The following is an 11,705-nucleotide window of genomic DNA, read 5'->3' as shown; positions in this document are numbered from 1 at the left end:
CTTAGTCCAGGTTTCTGGTGTTTATTTTAGATGGATTTTTGGTTGTATATATTATAATTAGGCTACTGTGGACAATTGTATACCGTATAGCTACAGCACCTGTACTTCACACACATGTAGTAATCGGAACTAGAAAGTTGCCAACCCTATTAAAATATTAGGTTTATAGTATAATATTTGAATTAAACAGACAAAGCATTAATCACAATCATTTGCATGATGATTAAATCTTGAACCAAAAATGTATCAGAGAGCTGTAGTGTTTTTTATAGACACACACCCAATAAAACTTTGCTTGACCATTTCTTGCCCTCTATATCATTCTCTGCAGTTTACTGAGAAAGACCTGACACTGGGTAATGCCATTGTCTATTCGAAGGCCAAAACAACAACAATCTTGGTTATCAAAGACTCACTCCACCCTGACCACAGCCTCTTCTTTTAGAAGCCATGAGAAAACCACCATCGCAGCTTGAGAGCACAAATCTAGCCTCTTAAGAGGTGTTTTGTTTCACAGGCAGATCGATATCTCAATGCGGTCCACATGAAAGCAATTTTCTTTCCCTGAGTGCAAATTGCACTTTTAATGCCTGATATTTCAGCCACTCATTTCTCTCACTACATGACAAAACTCTCGAAACTTTTCTCCAAAAGCACTGAATGTTATTCTAACCATTTATGGCCTTTCTCCATTCATGTACACAAAGTCCAGTATGATTCCAAATGTCATCAAAAGATATATCTGTTTGTAGCTGAACAACTTATACAATGCGATCTTTCTTCTTTGTGTCAAATGAACTTAACAATTGAAACATCCAAAACTGGCTGTGTTTCTTGCCAACATACTGGTGTTTGGACATGTGGGATTACTTGCATGTCGCTTTCAATAACTCAGTTGGTAGAGTAGAAGTTAAAACTGTCATCCTTTGGCTGTCGGCTCAACTCCAACTCACACAAACTTTATGTTTTAATGCAGAATCTGTCGTTTTATATGAGCATAAAAAGAGGTTTTTCCCTGACCGGGAATCGAACCCGGGCCGCGGGGGTGAAAGCGCCGAATCCTAACCACTAGACAACCAGGGACAAAGCTGCTGAATTTACATGAGAAGACCATTTTTCAAAGTCTGCACTCCTACTATTCTGACAATGTTTGGATGCATACTGGACTTGGTATGCATGAGTGGAAAAAGGCCATAAAGCGAGTTATTCATCTTTCTCTTTGTTCTACAAAAAAATGAAGTTTGCAAGAGTCAGGGCTCTTTTTTACCATCTGGGAAAAGAGGGAACGCTGGTGTCACTAACACATGGAAAGAGCTGTTATATATTCCCCATTTGTCTCCTTAATGTTTCTGACAATTTAGCCACTCATTTCTCTCTCTACATGAAAACACTCTAGAAAATGTTCTCCAAAAAATACGGAATGTTATTCTAAGTACTCAGAAAATAGTCTTTTCCTCCCCCTTCTGACGCGTGAACTTATAGACGCCCTTGATTGCACGGTGTCTCTGTAATTGACAGGGGAGAGAGCGTATGCCACTCCCTCTCTCCCTAAGAGTACAGCCAATTATGCTCTTCTAGACTCTCGGCCACAAATGGCTGTGACACCATCAGTTTCAAAGTTAAACACAACTCCTATAGTACCAATAAAAGCTTCACACTCACCTCAGCTGGGACATGGCAGACACTGAAGGAAACTCCTCACTTCACTCTCTTCATCTGACCAGTCATTAAGCTCCACTGGTTTCTTCACTGTTTTGAGTTTCAGCACTTCTAGCACTTGTAATATTAGAATAGAATCCCTTTAGTTACTAAAGGTACACAGAAATGTACACCGGTACATAGAAACTTACTGTATGTAAGAGTGCAATAGTTCAAAGCTGTATTAGTGCAGATAAATACAACTACAGTGCCATTGCAGCTTTTAATGCTGTTTCAGTATCAGGGTCTTCAGGAAGGCTCCACCTGGCAACCCTGAAGTGCCTTGCTATGCTTAAAACTACACACACACACACACACACACACACAAACAAACAAACACAAACACTTAACAAGGTGAGTTCTGCTTATTTGTTAAGAAGGCTGATCGCCATTTAAAATTAGATTTCACAAACTATAATTGTTACACTGGTGAGTTTGAGGTAGAGATGCACTTTCATTAATACTGCTTACACTGTGTTTCTTTACAACACGCATGGACGTGTTGAAGCATCTCATATGCATAGAACACTAATACTCAGAGCATTGGAAGGTTGAAAACAGAAGCTATCTGGCTCACACAATGTTTTAAATGTGCCAAGGGAAATTCCAAGTGTGGCCATCCTTGAGTGGAGTGGAAGATAAATATGTTTTTTTTGTATTTCAAAGCGGCTGTAAGAGTATAACAGGCAGTTTAGAACATGTCAGTCCCTCCATGTAATTTGAGAGAAAATATCCTATGAAGATTGGACCAAGATTCCTGCAGAGTATTTTCAGCACATAGTGGAAACTATGCCAGAAAGAATTGCTGCAGTTCTGGAGGCCAAAGAAGGTCCAACATGCTATTAAATGGGTGTATTTAAGCCCACTGTGTCCTATAATAGGATGTTGCTGGAATGTATGTGGATGTTGTTGGAATGGCCGCAGAGTTGCGGCAGCAGTACAGGTAGTCTGTAATCCTTTCCCCCATGCGAGTGAGTTTGCCCTACTGCACGGGGTCGAGTTATGATGTGAATATTTAATGTTAATGTTTAGAGATAACAGAACAGCTTTCGGGGGGTTTGGGTGGGTTGCCTTATCCGCCCCTTTAACAGAGTAGTCACAATTCAAATTTCCCTTGTTCCATTGTTTACAAGACATTATACATGTGGTTTATTTATAGTGCACGGAGTAATATGCAGCAAGTCTGGTCTGTCTGCTTTGGAAGAGAAACATTTGGCCAAAAGAGCAAAACACAGCCGGGAGGATGATTGGTAAGAGCACATCATAATATGCACCTTAAAGCTGTGCTCTACAGCTAGGTCCTGTTCCATGACTGCATATATAAATTTACTACTGACATTGCCATTTATATCTGGCCATTTACAGTGCACTCTTGCTCAGTGCAGCACTTGAAGCTGATTTTCCATTATGTTCAAGAGATGTTTGACCCGGTCAGGGTGACACACTTTAGTGAGGGCAGCAGTATCCTAGAGGACACTACAGACAGTGACGGAGACATTTCAGAGCGCGAGGTGAGAGGTTGAGTTTTTTGTTACTCTCTACGACATACTTTTCATGCCAGGTACTATTGTCCAGTTCAGCCCAATTTAATTTACTGCCTTGTATTATCATATATAAATTGCTGAACATCTTATCACTCAGTTTCAAACATCCCCTCAGCTGTTTTAAGCCATTTCGGTTATTCAGTACTGCTAAATGGATGTGGTGGGAAAATGAGAGCACATCAAACACAGACAGCTTTATGCATTGAGTAGTAAAGAGTAAAAGTTTATTGAGTTCTGTCCCCTGTATAACAGAGTAAAAGCACTGACGCGCAGTACGGTCCCCCTCCCCTTATACAGAGAACAGAAGAAAGAGAAAAAAAAGAAAAACGACTCCTACAGAGTATCGGCTAATTCATGTTTTGGTTAGCCTGAGCGCTGAAGGCTTCTTCTATCTCTATGGTTAGAATGGTATGTGAGCAGCTGGTGTACCTGACTCACATGCTTATCTGCAGACTGTTATGCTGTGACTATAGAAACATAAAGCAAAGTAAAATAAAGCAAAGTAAATTTCCACAACATTTCCCCCCTTTATTTTATATCACACATTATCACACTTTTATTCAGCAAATAGCACTACGATGTCTTCATGTGGATCACCAGCACCGCCCATCTTGGGGAGCAGAATGTCTTCAAAGAGCTGGGGTTGGTCATTGGCATGGCCGCTGAGCGCTGGCATGGTGAACACACTAGAAAGACGTCTGACACGCAATGACAAAAAAGGAGGTAAACACAGAAGAAGAAGAAAAAGAAGAAGAATGAGTAGCAGAATGGGCAACGCTACAGCCGCTACTGGAACTGTAGGCTGCGGAGTGAAGGCAGATCACATAAGATTCATATAATCAGTAATATTAGCGCTGAGATCTGGAATGTAAAAACAGCAGGAAGTGTTAATCATTTTGCACACTCCTCCTTCCTTCATGGTTAGGAGATTTAGTACCATTCTATGTTGAAGCACTGCTGCCCTTATCACTTGTTGTTCTATCTTTAAGGCACCTATTGCTGCTAAGGTGTCATTAACTATTTGCAGTAACTGATAAGCTAAGCCATCTTTTGCAGGGCTGCTACTGTGCCACCGCCCAGGAAAAGGGACCAACCAATGGTTTCACCCGGAGTGGTCCATGGGTCCCTCAGAATTCTACCACAATAGTCTGTGCTGGTTATGTCTCTCCTCACCCTGCGTCCTTGGGCGCACTACAGCTGGATAACAACAACCAGTCCAGTTCTGTGGCAATTCACCATAGGCCACCGAACCACCGACCCACATTACATTCCAATACCCCTGCAGGGTTGTCATGGAGCAATTCCACAGGGAACTGCTATTGGAGTCACTGCAAGTGCCATTGCTGTGCACCTGCACATAATCGATGCATCTGGACCAGACTTCCGGCACCTGCTGCTTCATCTGCTATACAAATATCTCACCCTTACTAGCTGCCACATGCAGCATCATTTTCGGTGGTGCGGGGTTAGTGGGACTGGGACAGTTTGAGGTCTGGTTAATAACCTGGCACATAGAGATTGTCATATTCACTTCTCCTACATCTGCGTTTTTCAGAGGGATTACAGTCCTTGGAACACTGGTGTGCTGGCACACCAGGTACTCTTGCTCGATATGTTGGGCATGCACAATGGCTGACATACACGCTGTATTTTGTTGGCATTTAGCTGCTAATCATTCTGCTTCAGTGGCGTTGGGACCCTGAAATGGTAACAAGTCTTCTCATAAGTCATGGGATTCTTCATCCATATTAATATTCAGTCTATGTTCTGACTGTGTTAGCTGTGTCTGATTTTCTCTACCGTCTCTTGACGGTTCCGAGTGTCGAAAGGGTAGGCCTTGCCGTTAACACCCTACTCAACACAGTTCCGACCTAGTCTGTTTGGGTGCTGCTGCTTGGAGTTGGGGCTGGTGTCGGAGCCTTCTTACGGTGTGTGTGATGTACCCAGGTTCCTCGTCCTTCTATTTTGACAGCAGTGTGGGTTGTTAACAGGAGGTTCTAGTTGTCTCCACCTGGTGCCTTCAGTGGCGGGAGCCCCTGACTGAATTTCCCGTAATGTGGCCTGCGGGGTAGCAGCGGTTTCCTGTATTGCTTGCACAGCGGTTTTAGTTGCAGCTGCCTTTGCTACTCTATCTGCAAAATTATTCCCCTTGCTGATTTGGTCTTCTGTAGTCCTGTGAGCTGCACACTTAACAACTGCAATTGTCTTTGGCAGCAAAATGGCTTCTAGCAAGATGGTGATGTCTAATATATTTACCCGAGCTTGTCAGGAATTGCCTATGTTTCCATATGGCTCCAAAATCATTAACAGTTTTGTCTGCAGCTAGTTTGCATGCTTCCATCAGTGCTACTAGTTCAGCAGCCTGCGCTGAATAGGAGGATGGTAATACTTCTGTTTTAAATATTTCATGATCTGTTACTACCGCGTATGCTTCCCTATTGACCCCTGTGTCGTCCCTGCATGCTGACCCATCCACATAGAGGCATAGGTCTGGGTTACTTATGGCTTCTTCAAAGAGATCAACCCGCGGTATATATACTTCAGCTAAGACTGCTGTGCAGTCTTGTGGATCTCCATCCTCCTCCGTAGGAAGGAGTGTAGCTGGGTTCAGTGTTATACACCTTTTGACAGTTATATTAGGCATATCTAAGAGGGTGGTGTGGTATCTCAGCTACCACTGGGCTGATAAATGTGACACTCTTTGGTCCTGCAGTATTCGGTGTAATGCGTGTGGGACTAAAACAGTAAGAGGGGAGTATGCCACTATGGTTTAGGTAGCGAAATTATGGCTTGTGCTCGGTTTTGAGACAGCTTGTGTGTATTTCCCCCTTTAATGATATGCCCCAAGAACGTCACTTCCTCCTTACAATTCTGTAATTTTGCTCTACTAGGTCAGTTACATGTATGTTACATCTGAAATATTTCCATGAGCTTTTATGCAACATACTAAACAAAGGTTAGGAACAGGCTAAGTCAAATCAGGCTAACTCTCAGCAGGTCAAAAGTACGTTAACGTTTACACAAAGGACTTATATACGCAAACAATAACAACACAATGAAGGGCAGCCGTGAAACACAAGGGAGCATGGCCACACGGATGAACACACACACACACACACACACACAAGCAAACACACACGGGGAGACCTTTGGGGGGGGGGGGGCATACCGTGACAAGAATATGTTCACACATGGTCGCTCGCTCGCTCTCTCTCTCTCTCTCTCCCTCCCCATCCTTTCAGCCTTTGGGTTTCAATAATACCCCCAGGGCAGACAGAGCCACTATTCAAGCAATGTAATATTCTGTAATATTCTACTCTGGCTCCTCCTACCTCTGCAATGACATCCTCAGCTTTTATTTCAGTGGGTGGCGTGTGATGTCATCATGCAGCCGCATCAATTAAGCGATTATGATGTAGTCAAAGAACAGATTTTTCAAATGAACAATTTCTGTGACCCATTTTTAGACTTCAGATCACAGATAACGGGTACACTAAATTTATTATGGGTCAGTGCGGTAGTTACAATTGCAATCCAAGACGCAAGGAACATGTTCCTACTGAGAAATATGAAAAGGAAAAGCACGGGATATTTGGTAAATATGGGAAAAAGAAAAACGAAAAAACACGAGCCCAGATCCCTGCCAGAATAGAGGATGACTTCTTGGATGAACTGTGTGTGTGTGTGTGTTTGTCTGAGAGAGAGAGATCTACGTAGAAGTGTTCTAAGTATCTATACAACGCTAATAAGACATTTTCTGTTACTTTTTAAACAGATACTAGAACAAAGAATTTAATCAAGAAGGACTTCTCTACTGAGAGAACTCAATCAGCCATAGTAAGTAAAGTAGAACCAAGACAAATGATTTAAAGCCATACTGTGGCAATGGACAAAAGCCACAAAAAATGGAAAAACAGCTATGGTGAACAGTGATGCTAATTGAATGCTTGTACTTAAGTACACTGAAATATCTCTGAATATAAATTACAAATGCATTTCAACAAATGTTCGAGAAATTAATTAAAAACACTAATGTAAATGTATTTAGAATATATTTAGGACACATACATTTAGCATATGCAATCTTTGTCAGTTACAGGAAAAAAAAATACTGTTGGTGGGTTTTTTGTTTGTTTGTTTTACATTCTCCTTACTATAGAATTAACAGTCGACTGTTCGGTGACTTTGCATGCTGAGTTGTAACACTGATTATTAGTATAATTGTGGCAAGAATCAAAATCAACACTAGCTAAAATGACTGAATGCATTGGAATTTATTATTCCAATAGTACAATTTGAATGGGTCTACGGTACCTTAGTGTGTCAGGTCCTGTTATTTCTGCTGAACATTTGATGTTTGGGGGCACATTTTTACATCATTAGGCCTGCAGGCTATGTGATTACGGCTATGCGATAAAAATTGTATTTGTTTCCTTTCCAGTCCAATACAAATTATAAATTACAAATGTATCAAAATGTAATTAAAGTCATATTTCAATTAAATGTATTTAAATACTGTTCAACAATATTTCTACTCATATGTACAGGTGGAACCTAAAGATATGAATGTCAGTGAGAGGGATAAATGCATTGAGGACCTGGAAGCCGTGTTTGCTAAAGTGAGAAAGTCTGCAGTGGAGCAGAGCAATCCTAACGCTTGTTTTCCATAAATTCTCACAATGCTATGAACTATGCATTTCAAGTAGATGTAATTAAATATTGCTTAACACTGTTTCTCTTCATAGTTGGAGGTGAAATTGAATTCTTTTATAAAGATGGAATATGGTTCCTGTCAACATGATATGGGCCAACTGATTGAGGAGATGGAATCCACAGTTGCTAGAGTGAGAAAGTCTGCAATGGAGCAGAGCAATCCTAACACTTGTTTTCCATAAATACTAACAATGCAATTAAATATGCATTTCAAGTAGATGTAATTAAATATTGCTCAACACGGTATTTGTGTCTGCAGGCGGCCAAACTGTTAGGATTAGAAGCCGTACTTGCTCGGGAGGATATGGCTGCATAACCTCTGATGACAGCAATAAAGAGCATTAAAAATACTCTGACATTTTTCAGTCTAATCCCTGCCTATGTTGTCTGCAACACAGTCAATTATACCATGGATAGTAATTATATCTTTTTTTTTTTTTGTCTCACAAACATTCTGAATGTAACATTTCCTACAACTTTAAAAATACAATCACCATACTTGGCACCCACACTATTTTTTCCCTTCATGTCCACTTACATCTATGTGACTTAACAATCACAATTCATTTTTAGACAACCAATTTCCAACCTCTATATATATATCGCTCAGAATTCAACAGACACCTGACTCAAGTATTTTTATTTTAATTTCCTCCATGTTGTTTATAATAGGCCTACAGTAAGAAATCCTTTTAAAGGTGATCGCCATTTCTACCACTGTATACTGTTGAAGCATACAAGTTTTTATTCAGTGAGAGATATGTCATTTATGGGGATTAGGTACAGCGTGTTTTGTTCAGGACATTCACGACGATATATGTTCTAAATGGGATTGTAAAATAACTAGCTAGCTAGCCATGTATTTAGACAGAACCTGAATTGTGTTACATGGGGATTTTTATCCTATGTTTTTAAGGCTGCATTATGTACAGCCTAGCATAAATAAATACGCAAGAATGCAGAGCACAAATAGTCCATAGTTTATTTTCCCTTCTATATAAGCCCGCAGGTTCATAGGTGACTAGCTTTTATAATGTCATGTGTAATTTGAGCATAATGGTGGAAACTTCAAAGAACAATATGGAAAAAAAGGAGGGTTGTTTACATAATTGCCCTTGAAAAAGTTTATAAGAATTAAACTCTTGTGTACCCCTCAGACATTCTCCAGAGGGTCCCTCAAAAGCATGTTTATATTTAAGTTGCAATAAAGGACAGGACCAGCTATTCTCTTCAACTAATTCTGATATCAAGTGGAAACAAGTTGTCAGGTTCTGGTCCGCACCCAACCAGGAACGCACACACAGACACGTACACACATATCCGCACAAATCACCTACCACGACCACTGCTCGGTTCACAATCACACACTTATCAACCATCACGATCACCTGCTTCTAATTAACTCTCTCCCTATTTAAACCCCTCATGTACCATCCTCCAGTGTTTCCCATTTAGCATACTGTGGACTAAAGCTGAGCCTGTCTTCATGAGCTTCCCCACATCTGTGTTTTTAAAACTTTTTGGCAGTGCTTTGTGTGACTAATATCCTGCCTTTTTATCCCTCACCCATGTCTTGCTCAGGTGTCAATATGTCACATAACTAAATTAGTGTTCTATTATTTTCTTAGTTTGTACAAGAAGTACAAATATGTAGCTATCTAACATTTATAATGTGTATTGTTTCTTATTTTGTTAACATTAAAATGTAAAACCAAGTGAAAACATTTAAATGTAAAAACAGGTTTGACACTGCTTTGGATCTAGTGAAAATACTAGAAGCTGTCAACACCATGACCTGAGCAGTCTGCATTTAACACATAGAGAGAGAGAGACAGAGACGATGTACGACAACAACCAAAGGTATTCAGATCTTAAGGGAATCCTTTCACTTAGTCTTCAATTATGCACTCCATAGATGTCATGAGGGACAGCCTCACAAGAAAGGAGGCCTGGTGCATGGCATGCAGTGGTGCCTATCATGCGAACACAGAGAGAGACAGAGACAAGGTAGCAGACAACAACCAAACGTGTTCAACTGCTGTCAGGTCTTTCTCAGTAAACTTCAGAGAATGAAGTACAGGGCAAGCACTTGAACATGCACATGTTCTTCCCTGGATACAGACACTTTGCCTCAAAGACAGTTGCCTCACAGGTTTGTTCCAAAATGACTTCCCTTGTCCCTTATTCCCTTATGCAACAGGAATTGAAAAGAAAGGTGTGAGCAAGTACACCCTCCACTGACAAGCTCCTGTTGTTTGAGTGTGAATGGATTCTGTGACTTGAACAAGTCTGCTCCTTCTCTCATCCAATATAGAAATTGCTCACCGAACTACAATGAGTGAACAAGGTCTAATGAACTTGCTGTGAGAATGATCTCAGTAATTAACTCAAAAAGGATAGGCTCAGAAGTGATTTTTTTTTTTTTTAAGTAGGAAGGATTTTGATATTTCAAGCTTGCCAGCAGAACTAGCTAGCCTAACCTGGGATGACAGCCAATGCACAGCATCACAGCTGGGGGAAACGGATGTGAAATGTCAGTTTAATCGGCAAGGCTCAAGGCAACAGGGTCCTGTCCCTTGACTTAGGTTGATCTAGAGGTATTTCAAGAAACTTATCAAGCGCACTTTAGTGGCAAAGAACAATATTTTCACTTGAACAGGGACCACAGATTAAAAGTCTGATGCTCTACTGACTGAGCTATTCAGGAGAGAAGCAATATCAGAAACATTACAAGTGCAATGTACATGTATGCAAAGAAAATTGAGTTCATGTGTATCGCATTAAGATGTCAATCTGCCTATGGAACATAACACCTCTTACGAGGCTCGATTTTTGCTCTCAAGCTGCGATGGTTTTGTCATGTTGTCTAAGAGAAGAGGCTTTGGTCGGTGGAGTGAGTCTTTGATAACTAAGATTGTAACTAAGATTGAAACTGCTCACCGCACTACATCGAGTACACAAGGTGTAATGAACTTGCTATGAGAATGATCTCAGTAAGTAACTCAAAAAGGATAGGCTCATCATGATGCATTAGCTAACAATCGGCACTCATACACAAGTGTGAATGTTCAACATTCATTCAAGCATCTCGAGGTCACAGTCTGTAGTGTGTACAAAAGGAATCTAAAGAAAAGGTTTGAGCAAGTGCATCCTCCACTGATAAGAGATATAACTTTAGACTCCAATTGTAACATTAGAAAAAAGATGTACATACAGTCCATTTGTTTAAAATGTTCTTTGATGTGAAGCTCATATTATTTTGCCCCCACTTACGCAGAACTTGATTGTTGGAAGAATACAACAGGGGAACTTTCAGTTGTACTTCACATCACTGACACTGTGTAGACTTTAACTAATGTACAGTTGTGTAGCTTTAGAGTTGTGTACAATTGGAGCAAGTGACCTAAGCAACATGTATTGCATACACAGTTTGCCTTAACAAACCTATCACTTCATCATGGTCAGAATATTTGTTATAGATACATGTAATGCTTCAGCATTGCTACTAGTTCTAATACACTCAAACTAGTGCACCAGAGTGGGTGATGGTAATGGTACTGTTAGAAGCAAACCTATATGACTGGGGTTGGGCTTCCACACACTGTCCCTTTCTCCCAATTCACAGAGCGGAAACGACTCGTTTTCAGCCTGTTTTTTTTTTTTTTTTACACAACCAATTTCCAACCTCTATAGATATCGCTTGGAATTCAACAGGCACCTGTTGCTACTGCACCTTTAAGACGGATGTAA

General features: G+C 40.6%; 1 non-coding gene across 1 annotated transcript; it reads right to left on the bottom strand.

The window, feature by feature from the left end:
* Positions 1–1,011: 1,011 nt before the first annotated feature.
* trnae-uuc (transfer RNA glutamic acid (anticodon UUC)) lies at positions 1,012–1,083 on the bottom strand. Its single transcript has one exon. It is a non-coding gene; the product is annotated as a tRNA-Glu (tRNA).
* Between the last annotated feature and the right edge of the window lie 10,622 nt (positions 1,084–11,705).

Source organism: Electrophorus electricus, unplaced genomic scaffold (genome assembly GCF_041902795.1).
Source record: "Electrophorus electricus isolate QZ-2024a unplaced genomic scaffold, ASM4190279v1 Scaffold34, whole genome shotgun sequence".
In the NCBI taxonomy this organism is placed as follows: domain Eukaryota; kingdom Metazoa; phylum Chordata; class Actinopteri; order Gymnotiformes; family Gymnotidae; genus Electrophorus; species Electrophorus electricus.
This window is presented reverse-complemented; position numbering and strand designations above follow the sequence as displayed.